Genomic DNA, 18,491 nt, shown 5'->3' with positions numbered 1-18,491 from the left:
GTTTTATGGTGATTTTATTTTTGGGGGTAGTATATTACGCTGGCTGCCTTTCTAGACACACTATATTAAGCAGCAGGATTCCAGAATAACATTAAAGTTAAAAGTACAATATGAGTAGCAATATGTGCACTTACCTCGGGGAACTGGTGTACCCTCTCTGCATGTTTTTATGATCTGGTCAGAAAGCTGAGAACAGAAAGAACTTGGAACTAACTCTTCATTAGAGAAGATGTGTAATAATGCCGAGGATGGGCCATATAACTGCAGAGGTGGAGGGAAAAAAAGAGCCTCAATAAAAGTCATAGAACACTGCTTATAAAATCTAATCCCGAAGACATTTCTTTGGGAAATGCTTTACATCAAACAAGTCTCTTTTGCTTTTATGCCAGTAAATCTCATTCACCCCATTGGCAGCGGGAGAAAATAGGTTGTCAGAAACTCTTGGAGACTTGTCTGTAGAGGTTTTTAGTACAGTCTGAGGAAATGCAAGGTTCATAAAAATGGAGCCCATTACCTTTCTAGTCATCTAGTCCCAGTGGTTTGGATATTATAAACTGGGGTTGTGAAGTCTAGGTAAGGAGGCTTTGTCTGGACCTGAAGAAGAACTGTGTGTCATCGGTCTGTTGGTAATGGGGATGGTGGTGATGATAATATTTGTGTGCTTTCCATTTGCAAAGCATTTTCCTATTCATCCTCATACTATTTCTACAAGGTAATTAAGGCAAATGGACTGTCCCCACATTAGAGCTAAGTTCACAGAGGCCCAGAGTGGATCAATGCTTTGCTTTAGATCACAAAGGAATTGAAATTTTTCTTCCAAATTTAAATCCAATATTGTTTTCCATTGAGATGAGGGTGGAAGCAGAGAAATTTTGAACAGAACTGTTTGGTATAAAGATTTTGGTTAGATTATAGAGGTTAAAAAGGTATTTCACAGATGGTTGTCAGTGAGCTGCACGTAGTTCTGAAGTTAGGGTCATGTGAGTTTTAATTACAGTGCCCACTGATATAGTAGAATGACCTTGGCTCATGACTTTATGTCTCTGAATGTCAGTTTTCTACTTCTAAAATGAGCAAAATGACATCCATTTTTTTTTTTGTAGTGTAACTGTGTGGATGAAATGAGACAAAATATGTGAAAGTGCCTTGAAATAGTCAATAAAAAGTAGTTCTGCATCCTTCCTTGCACAGAGAGAGGTGAGGCTAGAAAACTCAGGCACAGATTGGCCAAAGACTGAGCTCAGAAAAATCATTCAAGTCTCAATGGGTTTTCCAGTCCTCAGAGATGAGGTCCAAAGTTTAGGATGTCTGAGACAGGGGTGCTAAGAAATAGGAAGCACTATTGTGGTGCTAGAGGACAAGTGCTTTGAGCTCTGCCTTCTTTTATTTTTATTTATTTTAAAATATTTTTCTTTATTGATTTTAGAGAGAGAGGAAGGAGAGGGAGAGAAAGATAGAAACATCGATGAGAGAGGACATTGATTGGCTGCCTCTTCCATGCCTCTCACTGAGGATCCGGCCCACATCCTGGGCATGTACCCTGACTTGGAAACAAACCAGTGACCTCTTGGTGCGTGGGTCAATGCTCAACCACTGAGCCACACTGGCCGGACGACTTTGCCTTTCTTAAAATTTATTTTTAACTTTTTTTCTTTATTGATTTATTAGAGAGAACATCGATTGGTCGCCTCCTGCATGCCCACCACTGGGGATCAGGCCCACAACCTGGGCATGTGCCCTGACCGGGAATTGAACTGGTCACCTCTTGGTGCATGGGTCGATGCTCAACCACTGAGCCACACCGGCTGGGTAGCTTTGCCTTCTTTCAGATGCCCTGCTGTATGTGGAGAAAGAAAACAATTGGCAGTAGTATCTTTAAAACTTTCTCAGTTTTGCCACAGTCAATGAATAAGTATCCAGTAGTAACCACCAATATACAACACTGCAATTTCAGAGTGATCACATCGGGAAACATAAAATTTTTCTCTGAATTTGATCATAAGAATTAAACTTAGTATATTACATTGTTGCATGTATGTCAAACATTTTAGTGTAAGTTTCTGAAAGGCAAGCACAATGTTTAACATAGTCAATTTATATATACAATAGCACAAAAAGAACTTTATGAAAATATCCTTGTATAGTCATTTTCGACATTTATCACAGTACTTGATTTGACTATGAATTTCTTATACAAATATTTAATGTTAATTATTGGTTACATGTCAAGTGTGTTGAAGCTTTTTTCTGGAAAATTAATACCTTCATTTTTGTTGTTATTATGCTATATGTTTAATTTTGGAATTTACAAACAAGGTGCAAATGCCAACATCGTCACCATGAAGTGAGAGGCATGAACTATGGGGGACTTTAAAATCTTTTTACGAATTAATTTATAAAAAGCAAGTTTGATATTATATAACATAATTATATGGTCCTAAACAAAGCCTTCACCATCTTACCTATCTTTAGCACGGAAAAATCAGAAACCATATGCAGATTTAATCAAATCATGAAAAATTATTTTGTACAAATTGTGTTAACAAAATGTGTGAAAATAATAATAGAGTATCACAAAGAGCATCATCCAAGACATTTGGTTTTGGTGTTCACATTTTGACACCCTGCTGACTTCTAGCTGCTTTAATATTCTACACCTCTGTCAAAAGTAGCTCATTATAGAGGCTTCACATAGAGGATGAAAATGAGATTTATTTTTTATTAGGAGTCTATAGACAGTGTATGCTGTGGTTTAGGAGAAGTTTGCAATTAAGATTAGAACAGAAGGGATGACTAAAATTTCAACATCAAATGGGCAGTAATTTAGAATGAATTTATTTGATATTGACATCATTTACAAGAGAAGACCTCATGATTTCATATGAATTCATGTTTTCTCACTATTTCCTATAAGAAGGTAGTTGAATTTTGGTAAAATGATCTTAGCCAGTGGATCCAGCTAAATAGCAGATGTTAAGTTAAGGAATTTATAAGAAAGAGGAAAAACATTGACCAGGAATTTTCAATGATTTGAACTAAGTAGAGTTGGTGAAAGAGCCTAGAAATTTTTAGCCAAAATGGAAGTGAATGATTTTTCATCCTCTAAGTTTATTCTTACAGTTTATATGGAGTAGGATGTCTTTTTGTCAACAATGCATATCAACAACAACCCTTCTCTTTTGCTCAAAGGTTTGTATCAAGTGTTAAACATTTTAGTCAATTCAGGACTGTCAGTGAAAACCAAATAAACAGGTAAAGATTTCACATTACAACAAACATTTATACTGGAATTTTCTTTGCTAAAATTTGCATGCAATTGAAAGAAAGAGGATGATGGTAAAATTTGAATATAGAGAGATGTTTTTATGTTTGCCTTATCATAGAGCTATATGATCCACTTTTCTGGAAAATGCAAAGTTGTTCAGGTAAAATGATCACAGAAGAATATTATTTATTTTTTAAACTGTAATTATAAATGTGCAATAAAATTAACAAATTATTAATCATTTTTACTATTTTTGTAACATTCCTACACCTTTTGAAAAGCTGAGGACGGCTACTAAAAATAACAAACATAAAGTTTAAAACAAAGCTAATTATAAAGATTAAAAAGATTTAAACCTGAATGTTTATGTGATGGTTTTATAGATCTAGAACAAATATTTATATATTATGATGAAGAATGTTCTTCTTTTCTTTAAAACTGTTTTCATGGATCTAGCATATAGCTTTAAGAGTGACTTACGATGAATCAAAGAACTTATATGCACGTATGCAAAACCAATGCACATAGACAACAATGCTTAGGGGTGGGGGTGGGGGGCGGGATGGGGAGGAGGGTGTCTAAGGAGGAAAAAGAAAAAAACATCTGTAACAAAAATAAGTTAATAAAAATTGAAAAAAAAAAAGAGTGACTATGTGAAATAATAAAGGAAAAAACATGCACATTGCTCACCTAATCTGGGCAGTTAATCAACCCTAGTGATTCATATATTTAACTAAAGTAACCAAAGAGAGTTTTAAGGATGATCTTGGTGTTTCTTAAAAATATATATATAAAATGCTTCATTTTAAATGCTTTTTTGACAGCTCCACATGTTCATACTCATAAGTCTTTTACTTGCTTTATGTCTCTTTTTGTTTAAGAAATTTATTGGGGTGACATTGGTTCACAAAACCATGCAGGTTTCAACTGTACAATTTAATGAAACATCATCTGCACACTGCATTGGGCACCCATCACCCCAAGCAAAGCCTCATTCTATTCACATTTTCTCTCCCTTTCCCCACTTCTATCTACCCCACCCCCCTTCTCACTAGCTATCACCACACTGTTGTCTGTATTTATGTACTATGGATATACGTTTTTTTAAATATTTTTTGCTTAATCCTTTCACCTTCTTTCATACAACCCCCAACCTCCCTTGCCTCTGACAGCCGTCAGTCTGTTCCATGTATCCATGCCTCAGTTTCTATTTTGTTCATCAGTTTATTTTGTTCATAGATTCCACATATAAGTAAGATCATACAGTATTTGTCTTTCTCTGACTGGCTTATTTTTTTAGCATAATAATCTCCAGGTGCATCCATGCTGTTGCAAAAAAGTAAGAGTTCTTTCTTTTTTATGGCCACATAGTATTCCATTGTACTACAGCTTTTTTATCCACTCATCTACTGATGGGCACTTGAGCTGCTTCCAAATCTTGGATGTTGTTAATAACTCTGCAATGAACATGGGAGTGCATATATTTTTTCAAATTAGTGTTTTGTGTTTCTTTTTTTTTTAAGCATTTAGGGACTTTATTTAATACTGTAAAAATTTCAGTGACCCAAATAAAATACATAAAATGAGTCCATTTTTATTAAAGAGGCTTTAGTAAGAAAATACACTCTTAAAAAATGATCATTTAAAAAGTCCCTGGATATTTACCCTAGGACATGGCACAAGGGACTGAAAAGATGCTCTTATTTTGCTCTAACAGGTTTAGAGAAGGGCTTTTGTGTAAAATAAACATGACAAAGAGGATTCATAAGAAAATTCTGGTACTAATTTACTGTATCCCCCAGATTGGTGGCATTTATTTTATTTTTATTTTTTAATTAATTAATTAATTAATTTTTGTTACAGAAGTTTCTCCTTTTTCCCCCCACTGAATCCCCCCTACCCCTCCCTCCCCACCCTGTCCCCAGCTTTGTTGTCCATGTCCATTGTTCATGCATATAAGTTCTGTGGTTTATCCCCCGCCCTCTTGGGTTTCTTTGGATATATTCCCAGAAGTATAATCACTGGGTGAAAAGGTAGCTCCTTTAAAAAAAAAAATTTTTTTTTCTTAATTGATTTTAGAAAGAGAGGAAGGGAGAGGGAGAGACAAATAAAAACATTGATGAGAGAGAACATCGATTGGCTGCCTCCTGCATGTCCACCGCTGGGGATTGGGCCCACAACCTGGGCATGTATCCTGATCAGGAATTGAATTGGCAACCTCTTGGTGCATGGGCCAACACTCAACCACTGAGCCACACAGGATGAGCAAGGTAGTTTCATTTATAATTTTTTGAGTAAACTCTATACTGGTTTTCACAGTGGCTGCACCAATGTGCATTACCACCAACAGTACACCAGGGTTTCCTTTTCTCCACATCCTCCCAACACATGTTTGTTGATGTATTGATGGCAGCCATTCTGACAGGTGTGTGGTGATTCAGCACATATCTATTGATTGTTGAGTGAATTACTTCTCAAATTAGTGTAATAATTGAAATTAACGTTTTATCCAATATATGGCAATTGGACAAAGTGTTTAAAAATTAATAGCAAAGCAGGAATTTTTATACTATTGTTTATTATGCTCAATTCTCTCACATAAAAAAAATGTTTTTGTTAACCACAAACAACAGAACACCAACACCCATAGGGAAAATTTGGCAGGCTCCAAAACCCACTGAGATAGCCAAAATGGTGAAACAAAGAAACAAATCCCAATTAAAAGAATGAGAGAACTCTATCAAAGATGAGATCAATGAAATGCAGCTAAGCAAGCTATCAGAGGTAAAGTTCAGAGCCATGATCTTGAGGAAGCTCAACAGCATAAGTAAGGATATCAAAACCATGAGTAAAGATATAGAAACATTGAAAACCAACCAAGTGGAAAGGAAGAATGACATAGCAGAAAGAAAGAATACATTGGAAGGAATAACCAGCATAGTAGAGGAAGCTGTGGACTGGATCAGTCAATTAGAGGACAAGGTAGAAAAAAATCAACCAATCAGAAAAACAAAAGGAAATGAACAATTAAAAAACAGGAAGACAGCCTAAGAGAACTGTGGGACAACTGGAAACATAATAACATTTGCATCATCAGAGTCCCTGAAGAAGAAAAAAATGAGGAAGGGTTAGAGAATATATTCAAAAAAATAGTGACAGAAAACTTTCCCAACTTGGTGAAGGAAGAAGGCATTCAAGTTTAAGAAGCACAGAGAGCCCCAAGTAAGAAGAACCCAAACAGGCCCACACCAAGACACATACTAATCAAAGGGCCAAAAATTAAAGACAAAGACAGAATCCTAAAGGCAGCAGGAGATAAGCAACAGGTTACCTACAAAGGAACTCCCATAAGGCTCTCAGCTGACTTCTCAACAGAAACAGTATAGGCCAGAAGAAAGTGGCATGAACTAATCAAGGTCACGAAAAACAAGGATCTGAATCCAAGACTACTCTATCCAACAAGGCTATCATTCAAAATAGAAGGTCAAATAAAGAGCTTCCCAGACAAAAAAAGCTAAGGGAATATATTAGCACCAAACCAGCACTGCAAGAAATGTTAAAATGACTACTGTAATTACTAGAAGAAATAGGAAGAAAAATATAACCACACTAAACAGAAATTGCAATAAATAAGTACATATCAATAATCACCTTAAATGTGAATGGTTTGAATGCTCCAATAAAAAGACACAGAGTAGCTGACTAAATAAAAAAGCATGATTCACATGCATTTTGTTTACAAGAGACCCACCTCACAACACAAGACTCACATAGGTTGAAAATGAAGGGATGGAAAAAAAATTGTTCCCAGTAAACGGAAAGGAAAAAAAAGCTGGGTAGCAATACTCATGTCTGATAAAGTAGATTTCAAAATGAAGGCCATATCTAGAGACAAAGAAGGCCACTACATAATATTGAAAGGTTCTATCCAACAGGAAAATATAACCTTGGTAAACATATATGCACCCTATGTAGGAGCACCAAAATACATTAAAAATCTTCTGGAGGACTTCACGGAAGAAATTGACAGCAATACAATCATAGCAGGAAACTTCAACACCCTGCTGACATCACTGGATAGATCATCTAGAGAAAAAATTGACAGGAAACACAGACTCTAAATGAAGCACTAGAGTAATGAATTTCATAGATATCTACAGAGAATTATACCCCAAAACTACAGAATTCACATTCTTCTCAAGTGCACATGGGACGTTCTCAAAGATGGACAACATGTTAGGGCACAAAGTAAGTCTCTACTAGTTCAAGAAGATTGAAATCATATCAAGCATCTTCTCAGATCACAGTGGCATGAAAGTAGAAATCAATCTCAACAAGAACATGCAGAGACATTTGAAAACATGGAGGCTAAATAGCATGTTATTGAACAATGAATGGGTTATCATGGAGATCAAGGAATAAATTAAAATCTTCCGGGAAACCAATGAAAATGAACACACAACAACATAAAATCTATGGGATGCAGTGAAAGCTGAGAGGGAAGTTCATAGCACTACAGGCCTACCTCAAGAAACAAGAAAAATTTCTAATAGACTACTTAACCTCACAACTTAAAGAACTAGAAAGAAAAAAAAGAAAGAAAGAAAACCCCAGAACAAGTAGAAGGAAGAAATTTTAAAGATTAGACGAGAAATAAATGACGTGGAGACCAAAAACACAATTCAAAAGATCAATGAAACAAAGAGATGTCTTTTTGACAAAATAAACAAGATTGATGGACCCTTAGCTAGACTCACCAAGAAACAAAGAGAGAGAACCCAAATACACAAAATCAGAAATGAAAGAGGAGAAATAATAATTGACACCATAGAAATACAAAAGATTGTTAACAAACATTTTGAACAATTATATGGCATCAAATTCCACAATCTAAGTGAAATGTACAAATTTCTAGAAACACATAGTCTCCCAAAACTTTACCTGGAAGAGATAGAAGACTTGAACAGACCAATAACAACAAAAGCAATTGAAGATCTAATCAAGACTATCCCAGCAAACAAAAGCCCAGGTCCAGATGGCTTCACGGGGGACTTTTACCAAACATTCAAAGAAGAATTAACAACCATTCTCTTCAAACTATTTCAAAAAATTTAAAAAGAAAGACTTCCAAACTTGTTTTATGAGGCCAGCATAATTCTAATTCCAAAACCAGAAAAAGACACTACAAAAAAGAAAACTACAGGCCAATATCCCTCATGAACATAGGTAACAAAATCCTGAACAAAATTCTAGGAAATCAGATCCAGCACCACATCAAAAAAATTATTCACCATGACCAAGTGGGATTCATCCTAGGGATGCAAGGCTGGTACAATATTTACAAATCAATAAACGTGATACACCACATACAAAAATGAAAGATAAAAAGCATATGATCATATCAATACATGCTGAAAAAGCATTTGACGAAATCCAGTACCCATTTCTGATAAAAATGCTCAGCAATGTGGGAATAGAGGGATCATATCTTGACATAATAAAGGCCATATATGAAAGACCTATAGCCAACATCATACTCAGTGAACAAAAACTAAAAGCATTTCCCTTAAGAACAAGACCAAGACAAGGATGCCCACTTTCGCCACTCTTATTTAACATAGTCCTGGAGGTCCTAACCACAGCAATCAGACAGGAAGAAAAAATGAAAGAGATCCAAAGTGGAAAGGAGGAAGTGAAACTGTCATTATTCGCAGATGACATGATACTATATGTAGAAAACCCCAAAGACTCCATAAAAAATTTATTAGACTTAATAAATGAATTTGGCAAAGTAGCAGGATACAAAATTAACGTCAAGAAATTGACGGCATTCTTATACACCAACGATGAACTCACAGAAAGAGAAACTAAAAAAAAAAAATCCCATTTACCATTGTGGCAAAAAAAATTAAGATACTTAGGATTAAACTTAACCAAAGAGGTAAAGGACCCATTTGCAGAAATCTACAGGACATTGGAAAAAGAAATAGAGGAAGATATAAAAAAGTGGAAGAACATACCTTTTTCATGGATTGGAAGAATTAACATCATTAAAATGTCCATACTACCCAAAACAATCTATAGATTCAATGCAATTCCCATCAAAATACCAATGACATACTTCACAGACCTAGAACAAATACTTCAAAAGTTCATATGGAACAACAACAACAAAAAAAACCCTAATAACCACAGCGATCTTGAAAAAGAAGGACAAAGTAGGCAGGATCACAATACCGAATATCAGGTTATACTACAAAGCTACTATAATCAAAACAGCCTGGTACTGGCACAAGAACAGGCAGATAGATCAATGGAATAGAACAGAGAACCCAGAAATGGACCTTAAACTATGCTTAATTCATATTTGACAAAGATGGCAAGAGCATAAAATGGAGTAAAGACAGCCTCTTTAATAAATGATGTTGGGAGAATTGGACACTACATGCAAAAAAAATGAAACTAGACTATCAACTTACACCATACACATGAATAAACTCAAAATGGATAAAAGACTTAAATGTGACCCATGAATCCATAAAAATCTTAGAAGAAAAGGTAGGCAACAAAATTTCTGACATCATTCACAGCAGAATTTTCACTCTTACCTCGCCTAAGGCAACAGAAACAAAGGAGAAAATGAACACATGGGACTACATCAAACTCAAAAGCTTCTGCACAGCAAAAGAAACAACTACTAAAATGGAAAGGCAACCCACTGTATGGAGAGCATAACTGCCAATGATACATCAGATAAGGGGTTACTTTATATATATATATATATATATATATATATATATATATATATATATATATATATATATATTTGTTCAGATAGAGTGGGAGGGAGAGAGAGAAACATCACTGTAAAAGGATACATCGAGTTGCTGCTACTCAAACCAGGGCCGGGGTCAAATTGCAACAGAGGTATGCTGCACCGGGTCTCTCCAGACCGCAGGCCAATGCTCTAACTGCTGAGCCAAACCGGCCAGGGCTAATTTTTAAAATATATAGAGTGCTCATACAACTCAACAAAAGGAAGACAAAGAATCCTATCAAAAAAATGGGCAGAGGAGCAAAAGAGACACCTCTCCAAACAGGATATACAAATGGCCAAGACACATATGAAGAAATGCTCAACACCACTAATCATCAGAGAGATGCAAATTAAAACAACTATAAGGTATCACCTCACACCTGTCAGAATGGCCACCATCAACAAGTCATCAAACAACAAGTGTTGGTGAGGGTGTGGAGAAAAGAAGAATTTAGTTCACTGCTGGTAGGAATGCAGACTGGTGTAGCCACTATGGAAAACAATATGGTGTTACCTCAAAAAATTATAAATTAAATTGCCATTTGACCCAGTGATCCCACTTCTAGGAATATACCCTAAGAAGCCTGAAACACCAATCAGAAAGAATATATGTACCCCCATGTTCATAGCAGCACTATTTACAATAGCTAAGATCTGGAAACAGCCCAAGTGTCCATCAGTAGACAAATGGATAAAAAAGCTGTGGTACATATACACAATGGAGACTATGCAGCTGTAAGAAAGAAAGGTCTCTTATCCTTTGAGACTACATGGAAGGACCTGGAAAGTATCATCCTAAGTGAAACAAGCCAAACAGAGAAAGACAAGTTTCATATGATCTCACTTATTTGTGGAATATAATGAACATAACAGTCTGAAGAACAGGGTAGTCCCAGAGACTTGGAAATAGGGTACAGACTGACAATCCCGGGAAGAGGGGGTGGTGGGGGAGAGATAAACCACAGAACTTATATGCATGTATGCATGCACAGTGGACGTGGACAACAAAGCTGGGGACAGGGTGAGGGGGGAGGGGGAGGGGGAAATCAGTGAGGGGAAAAAGAGAAACATCTAACAACAACAAAAAAAAGAATTGTTCTTGTTACTTGTAATCAATCTGTGTGTGAATGTTTATTTACCACTGTGTATATTTTTTAAATTACATCCCCAGAACTTTTTTTTTTTTTAAACTGGAAATTTGTATCTTTGGACCGTCTTTATCCATTTCACCCTTCCTCTGCCTCCACCTTTGATAACCACCAATCTGTTCTCTGTATCTATAAGTTTATTAAGTTTCTACATATAAAAGATGTTATATAGTGTTTGTCTTTTTTTCTCTAACTCATTTCACTTAATATAGTGCTCTCAAGTTCCATCTTTGCTGTTATAAGTGGCAGCATTTCCTTCATTTTTATGGCTTAATACTATATATATATATATATATATATATATATATATATATATATATATCATGTTTATCTATTGATGGACACTTACATTGTTTCTTGGCTTTTGTAAATAACAGTGTGATGAACATGGGGTTGCAGGTATCTTTTTGAGTTAGTGTTTCTGTTTCAGTCATTTAAATACCCAGAAGTAGAATTTCTGGGTCATATGGTAGTTGTATTTTTAATTTCTGAAGAAACATCCATATTGGTTTTCATAGTAGCTGTACCAATCTGCATTATCACCAACATTGCACAAGTTTCTCTTTTTTTCCTAATCTTCACCAACACTTGTTATTTCTTGTCTTTGTTTTATAATAACCATTCTAATAAGTGTGAGGTTATATATCTCACTGTGGTTTTGATTTGCATTATCCTCATAATTAGTGATGTTGAGAATCTTTTCATGTTCCTGTTTGTCTATCTGTATGTCTTCTTGGAGAAAAAACTATCTAGTTTAGATCCTCTACCCATTTTTAAATCAGATTGTTTATTTATTTTGCTATTGAGTTATAAGAGTTCTTTACATATTTTGACTATTAGTCCCTTATGAGATACATGATTTGTAAATATTTCTTCCACTCCACAGGTTGCCTTTTTATTTTGTTGATGATTTCCTTTCCTGTACAGAAGCTTTTTAGTTTGATATAGTTCCACATAATTATTTTTACCTTTGTTACCTTTGCTTTTGGTGTAAAATCCAAAAAGTCACCTCCAAGATGATGTCATGGAAGTTACAGCATATTTTCTTCTATGATTTGTATGGTTTTGGGTTTTACATTCAAGTTTTTTATTCCTTTTGAGTTGATTTTTGCATATGTTATAAGATAGTGGTCATCTCATTCTTTTACATATGGCTCTTCAGTTTTCCTATTACCACTTATTGAAGAGTTTACCCTTTCCCATTTGTATATTCTTAGCTCTTTAGGCCCTAATAAGATTTTAAAAAAGTGGAAGAAAAAAGAACTGAACAACACTGACCTGATCGGTTCATTGCAACCCATGCTGCACTTTAGAATTATCTGGGGAACCTTGAAAAATAATTACTAAAGCCAGAGTTTTACCCACAGGGATTTCCATTTAATTGGTCTGGAGTGGGATCCATGCATAGGTATGTATTTTTAAAGGCTCCCTAGGTGATTATAATATGCAGCCAGGCTAGGAAGCTTTGCAAGAAGGTCATTCATTAACAGATAAATTTCAACCTGTATTGATATTTTTAGTGATGGTCCAAAAGACTTTGTCCTTGATTCTATTTCGCTCACCATTTAAAAAATTCAATTTGAATAAAAAGTTAAAGGCACACCTTTTAAACATAGTAATATCATAATATATTGAAGAACAAAATGAAATAAAATTCTGAAGGATCATAAGGCTAGAATAAAGACCCCCAGATCATAAGGTGAAATTGAAAGGGGAAAAAAAAAATATATATATATATATTTTTTTTTTTTTTCCTGCATTTAGTTTTAAAAAAGCAATTGTACAAGTATAGGGCATGACAGACCACATTAACTGTCTTTTCAATAGAAAGGCCATTTGATTTAATGTGCTTGCCCAATTGGAGTCAACCTAAGATATGAGGGCTGGGGCAGAGAGAGCTAATGTTATTATAGGCTGCATTAATAAAACATTCAATGTTTGGAACAAAAGTAGTGAGAACACCCCTGTGCTTCCTGCTCATCAGACCAGGTACCTATCAGAGGAGGAATAATTGAAGAAAGTATAGGAAAAGTCTCCCTGACAGAGATGATTGGAACAGAAATTAAAATGACAATAAAATATTTTAAAGACACTCATGCAAAAGAGGCATTCGATTTTTTTTTTTTTGTATAGTTACAGAAAGCAGAACTAGAATCAGTGAATAATACAGAATGGTGGAATTGGACTTAGTATATATGAATAACTTTCTAATAATTAAAGCTATTAGTGGCAGACTAGACTGTTCTGAATGAGTGTAAACGTATTTAGAACATGAAAAGGACAATTTTTTTCATATATACAGATACATCCACAGAAAGCAAAGTTGGGATTATATTTAACAAGTGTTACATGAAGAGGAATTTATTGGATGTAAATGTGTAATTGTAACATGCTCAGGTACTCATAAACCCTCATATTTCTTTTTATTTATTTATATATATTTTTAATTTTATTTTTGCTACAGATGTTTCTCCTTTTTTTACCCCATTGACACCCTCCTCCCCATCCCCCCACCCCGTCCCCAGCTTTGTTGTTCATGTCCATTGGTTATGCATAGATGCATATAAGTTCTGTGGTTTATCCCTTCCCTCCACCCCCCCTTCTGAGGGTTGTCAGTCTGTACCCTACTTCCATGTCTCTGGGTCTACCCTATTCCTCAGACTGTTATGTTCATTATATTCCACATATAAGTGAGATCGTGTGGTATTTGTCTTTTTCTGCTTGGCTTATTTCGCTTAGGATAATATTTTCCAGGTCCCTCCATGTCGTCTCAAAGGATAAGAGATCTTTCTTTCTTAGAGCTGCATAGTACTCCATTGTGTATATGTACCACTGCTTTGTTATCCATTTGTCTACTGATGGACACTTGGGCTGTTCCCAGATCTTAGCTATTGTAAATAGTGCTGCTACAAACATGGGGGTACATATATTCTTTCTGATTGGTGTTTTAGGCTTCTTAGGGTATATTCCTAGAAGTGGGATCACTGGGTCAAATGGCCATTCAATTTTTAATGTTTTGAGGTAACACCATATTGTTTTCCATAGTGGCTGCACCAGCCTGCATTCCCACCAGCAGTGTACTAGAGTCCCCTTTTCTCCACACACTCACCAACACTTGTTTGATGATTTGTTGATGGTGGCCATTCTGACAGGTGTGAGGTGATACCTTATTGTTGTTTTAATTTGCATCTCTTTGATGCTTAGTGATGTTGAACATTTCTTCATATGGTCTCTTGGCCATTTGTATGTCCTGTTTGGAGAGGTGTCTATTCAGCTCCTCTGCCCATTTTTTAATTGGGTTCTTTGTCTTCCTTTTGTTGAATTGTATGAGTACTCTATATATTTTGGAAATTAACTCCTTATCTGATGTATCATTGGCAATGATGTCCTTCCATAGAGTGGGTTGCCTTTCCATTTTAATGGTTGTTTCTTTTGCTGTGCAGAAGCTTTTTAGTTTGATGAAGTCCCATGTGTTCATTTTTTTCCTTTGTTTCTGTTGCCTTAGGTGATGTATCAGTGAAAATTCTGCTGCATATGATGTCTGAAATTTTGTTGCCTACATTTTCTTCTAGGATTTTTATGGATTAACGGGTCACATTTAAATATTTTATTCATTTTGAGTTTATTTTTGTGTATGGTATAAGGTGATGGTCTAGTTTCCATTTTTTGCATGTAGTTGTCCAATTTTCCCAACACCATTGAGTAAAGAGACTGTCTTTACTCCACTATACAGGTGGCTCTTGCCACCTTTGTCAAATATTAATTGAGCATATTGCCTTGGGTTAATTTCTGGGTTCTCTGTTCTGTTCCACTGGTCTATATGACATAGAGACCAAAAAAACAATTCAAAGGATCAAGAAAACAGAGAGCTGTTTTTTTTTTTGAGAAGATAAACAAGGTTGATGGACCCTTAGCTAGACTCACCAAGAAAGAAAGAGAGAGAACCCAAATACACAAAATCAGAAATGAAAGAGGAGAAGTAGCAACTGACACCACAGAAATACAAAAGATCGTTAACAACTACTATGAATAATTATATGGCAACAAATTCGACAATCTAAGCAAAATGAATAGATTTCCAGAAACACATAGCTTCCCAAAACTGACTGGGAAGAGATAGAAAACTTGAACAGACCAATAACAACTAAGGAAGTTGAAGAGGTAAAAAAGCCCTCATATTTCTAATGGACATAGTACACTCTTTTTAGTAAGTTTCAGTTAAGTGAATTCTAAGAGGGGTACTTTGGCTATAAGCACTGACTGACTTTAGAACATTTATTTTTGATAATGATCAGATATTTCTGCAGAAAATGTGCTTTCAAATAGAGAATCATCTACTAGATAGTGCTAATGTAGAGGTACTGTCTCTTAATGGCTAGTAATAGGAAGAATAAGAATTAGAAAGATATTCAGAGTGGGTCTGAGAACACATATAATAAAATCTAAGTGTTGATGTTAGTATTACGGATCTTAGAACAATTTTCTTTCAAAATGGACTTTTGACAATTTTAATGCTACCCTGTATATTATGAGCTATTAACATCTCTTTAATGTTGATATGTAGAAATGCTCTGTTACTTTTCCACAGGGGAAAAAATATGTATCTCCAAATGTTATATTTTTTGTATATATGTGGATGACTTAGAAAGCCACGTTTCATCAAAGAGGTTAAATCTAAGATTTGGGTCCATGTATTTAAAACATATTATCAGACTGTATTGCCTTAGTTCTGGATCAGCTGGATCCACCATATAGCAGCAATAAAGATTTGCAAAGAAAACAAGTGATCTTGGATACCAGAAAAACAAAAAAGTGAAATAGGGAAAATGTGGAGCCAAGACTTAAGTACCAGAAACTGCTGAGAAATAAACTGAGATGAGGTGAGGTGAGCAATACAGGAGAAATGAGCTAAGGATCCAGAACCCAGTACTTGATGTTGGGTAGGAAGCAAAATTAAATACAAAAGAGGTAAAAAAGATACACAGGGACAATAATTTTGTCACAACCACCTAGGAGTTAATAACCTGTGAACCTCTGGTTTTATTTTTACATCTAAGGAGTTAGGAAGTCACCACTCTGTCTTAAGTTAAAAGCTGAACAGACTTCCTCAAATAAGTGTGCTGGCGAGGGTGTGGAGAAAAGGGGACTCTAGCACACTGCTGGTGGGAATGCAGACTGGTGTAGCCACTATGGAAAACACTATGGTGTTACCTCAAAAAATTAAAAATTGAATGGCCATTTGACCCAGTGATCCCACTTCTAGGAATATACCCTAAGAAGCCTGAAATACCAATCAGAAAGAATATATGTGCCCCCATGTTTGTAGCAGCACTATTTACAATAGCTAAGATCTGGAAACAGCCCAAGTGTCCATCAGTAGATGAGTGGATAAAAAGCTGTGGTACATACACAATGGAGACTATGCAGCTGTAAGAAAGAGAGATCTCTTACCCTTTGAGATGACATGGATGGACCTGGAAAGTATTATGCTAAGTGAAATAAGCCAGTCAGAGAAAAACAAGTACCATATGATCTTACTTATTTGTAGGGGTGGGAGCAGGAAGAAGGGGGTCAATGGCGAAAAAAGGGAGTCATCTGTAAAACTTTCAACAACGACAAAAAAACTGAACAGACTAAACAATCAACAAATCTTCTAGGATACAAAAAAGAGGGGGGCGGTACAGGGCAAACTGCTGTCCCTGAGATTGGAGACATTGACAGGTCAGAGACTGACAGGTGAATAAGAAAATAAACAGAACATCCTAGAGTATATTTTTATTATTTATTTCATTTTAGTTTTTAATTACAGTTGACATTCAATATACTTTTGTATTAATTTCAGGTGTACAGCATATTAGTTAGACAGTCATATACTTTACACAGTGGTCCCCTTGATATTTCCTGTACCCTCCTCACACCATACTGTGGAAAATGTATAAAATATAGAAAAGTAAAAGTAAGCCCTGATGGCTAAAATCTCACTATTCAAAAACAATTAACTACAGTAGTTTAGCACATTTTATTAATATATATATGTTTTGTGTATGTGTATATATACATATACATGCATGTGTTTGACATAATTGAGATATCATAAAACTGTTTACACAGTTTTGATTCTAGGCTTTTCACTTAATAATGTAGTATAAGTATTTTTCTATGTTATTTAACTTATTATATACATTATTTTTAATTATCGTATTATATCAAGTTGGATTTATATAATACAAATGTTGGCTGCCCAAGACAAGGAGATAAAGATAACCCATAACCCACACAGCAATGAAACAGAGTTTTTTGGTAATGCTGCCTTCTCAGTGACATGGCAAGGTACTGCATGTTGTGAATCCTCCTACAAATGGTCATGAGTGACTGTCTCTGCTGCAGAAGAGTCTCCTAGAAACAGAATATTTATGTTGGTCCAGTGATGGTCCACTTGATTCTCCGCTTCTGGTTCTTTCGATTTGCACATTTGCATCAGTAAGCCCTGATGGCTACCAACTTGTTTTTATTTCAAAATCTTTCAATGAACATTAAAAACATTGATACCATTCATTTAGAAATATCTCTGTCAGCATACATCCTTGTTGCTTAGAGACTTCTTAGAATATGGGCTTTAGAATATATAATGATAATAAACATTTTTTCCATTGAATAGATGAGCTAACAGGTACAAGATCATCTGCTTTATGGTTTAATTAAAAGTAGATACCTCCTGCCTGGCTGGTGTGGCTCAGTGGATTGAACATTCTCCTATGGACTGAGAGGTCGTGGTTTGATTCCCAGTCAGGGCACATGCCTGGGTTTCAGGCTCAATCCCCAGCAGGAGGCAGCCGATGGATGTTTCTCTCTCTTTCTCTCCCTCCCTTTCTCTGTCTCTAAACAATTAATAAAAACATTTTAAAAAATCAACTAGATACCTCCCTAAGTTTTTGACTTCTACTCCCTGCTATGCTAAGTTTATATCGGAATAGCCCCTCTTAGAGGGCCTCACTAGCTTGTGGAAAAGGGGAAAATTAGCACTGTATCACTTCTCTTCATATTCTTACACCCCACGAGATTAAGGCATGGGCTCACATAGACTTTTCTTCCCTGGACATCTATAACCCCAAAGATGACACATACTTTATTATACTAAAAAAATATATATTTTTAAATAAAAATACAAAACAACACAAAAAATGAAAACAAACCTAACAACCATAATCCTAGAATTTTCTATTTGTAAATTGAAGTGGCATCTATTGAAATCACAATTAAA

The sequence above is a fragment of the Molossus molossus genome, unplaced genomic scaffold (genome assembly GCF_014108415.1).
Source record: "Molossus molossus isolate mMolMol1 unplaced genomic scaffold, mMolMol1.p scaffold_m16_p_2, whole genome shotgun sequence".
Classification (NCBI taxonomy): domain Eukaryota; kingdom Metazoa; phylum Chordata; class Mammalia; order Chiroptera; family Molossidae; genus Molossus; species Molossus molossus.
Note: the sequence above shows the minus strand (reverse complement) of the source record.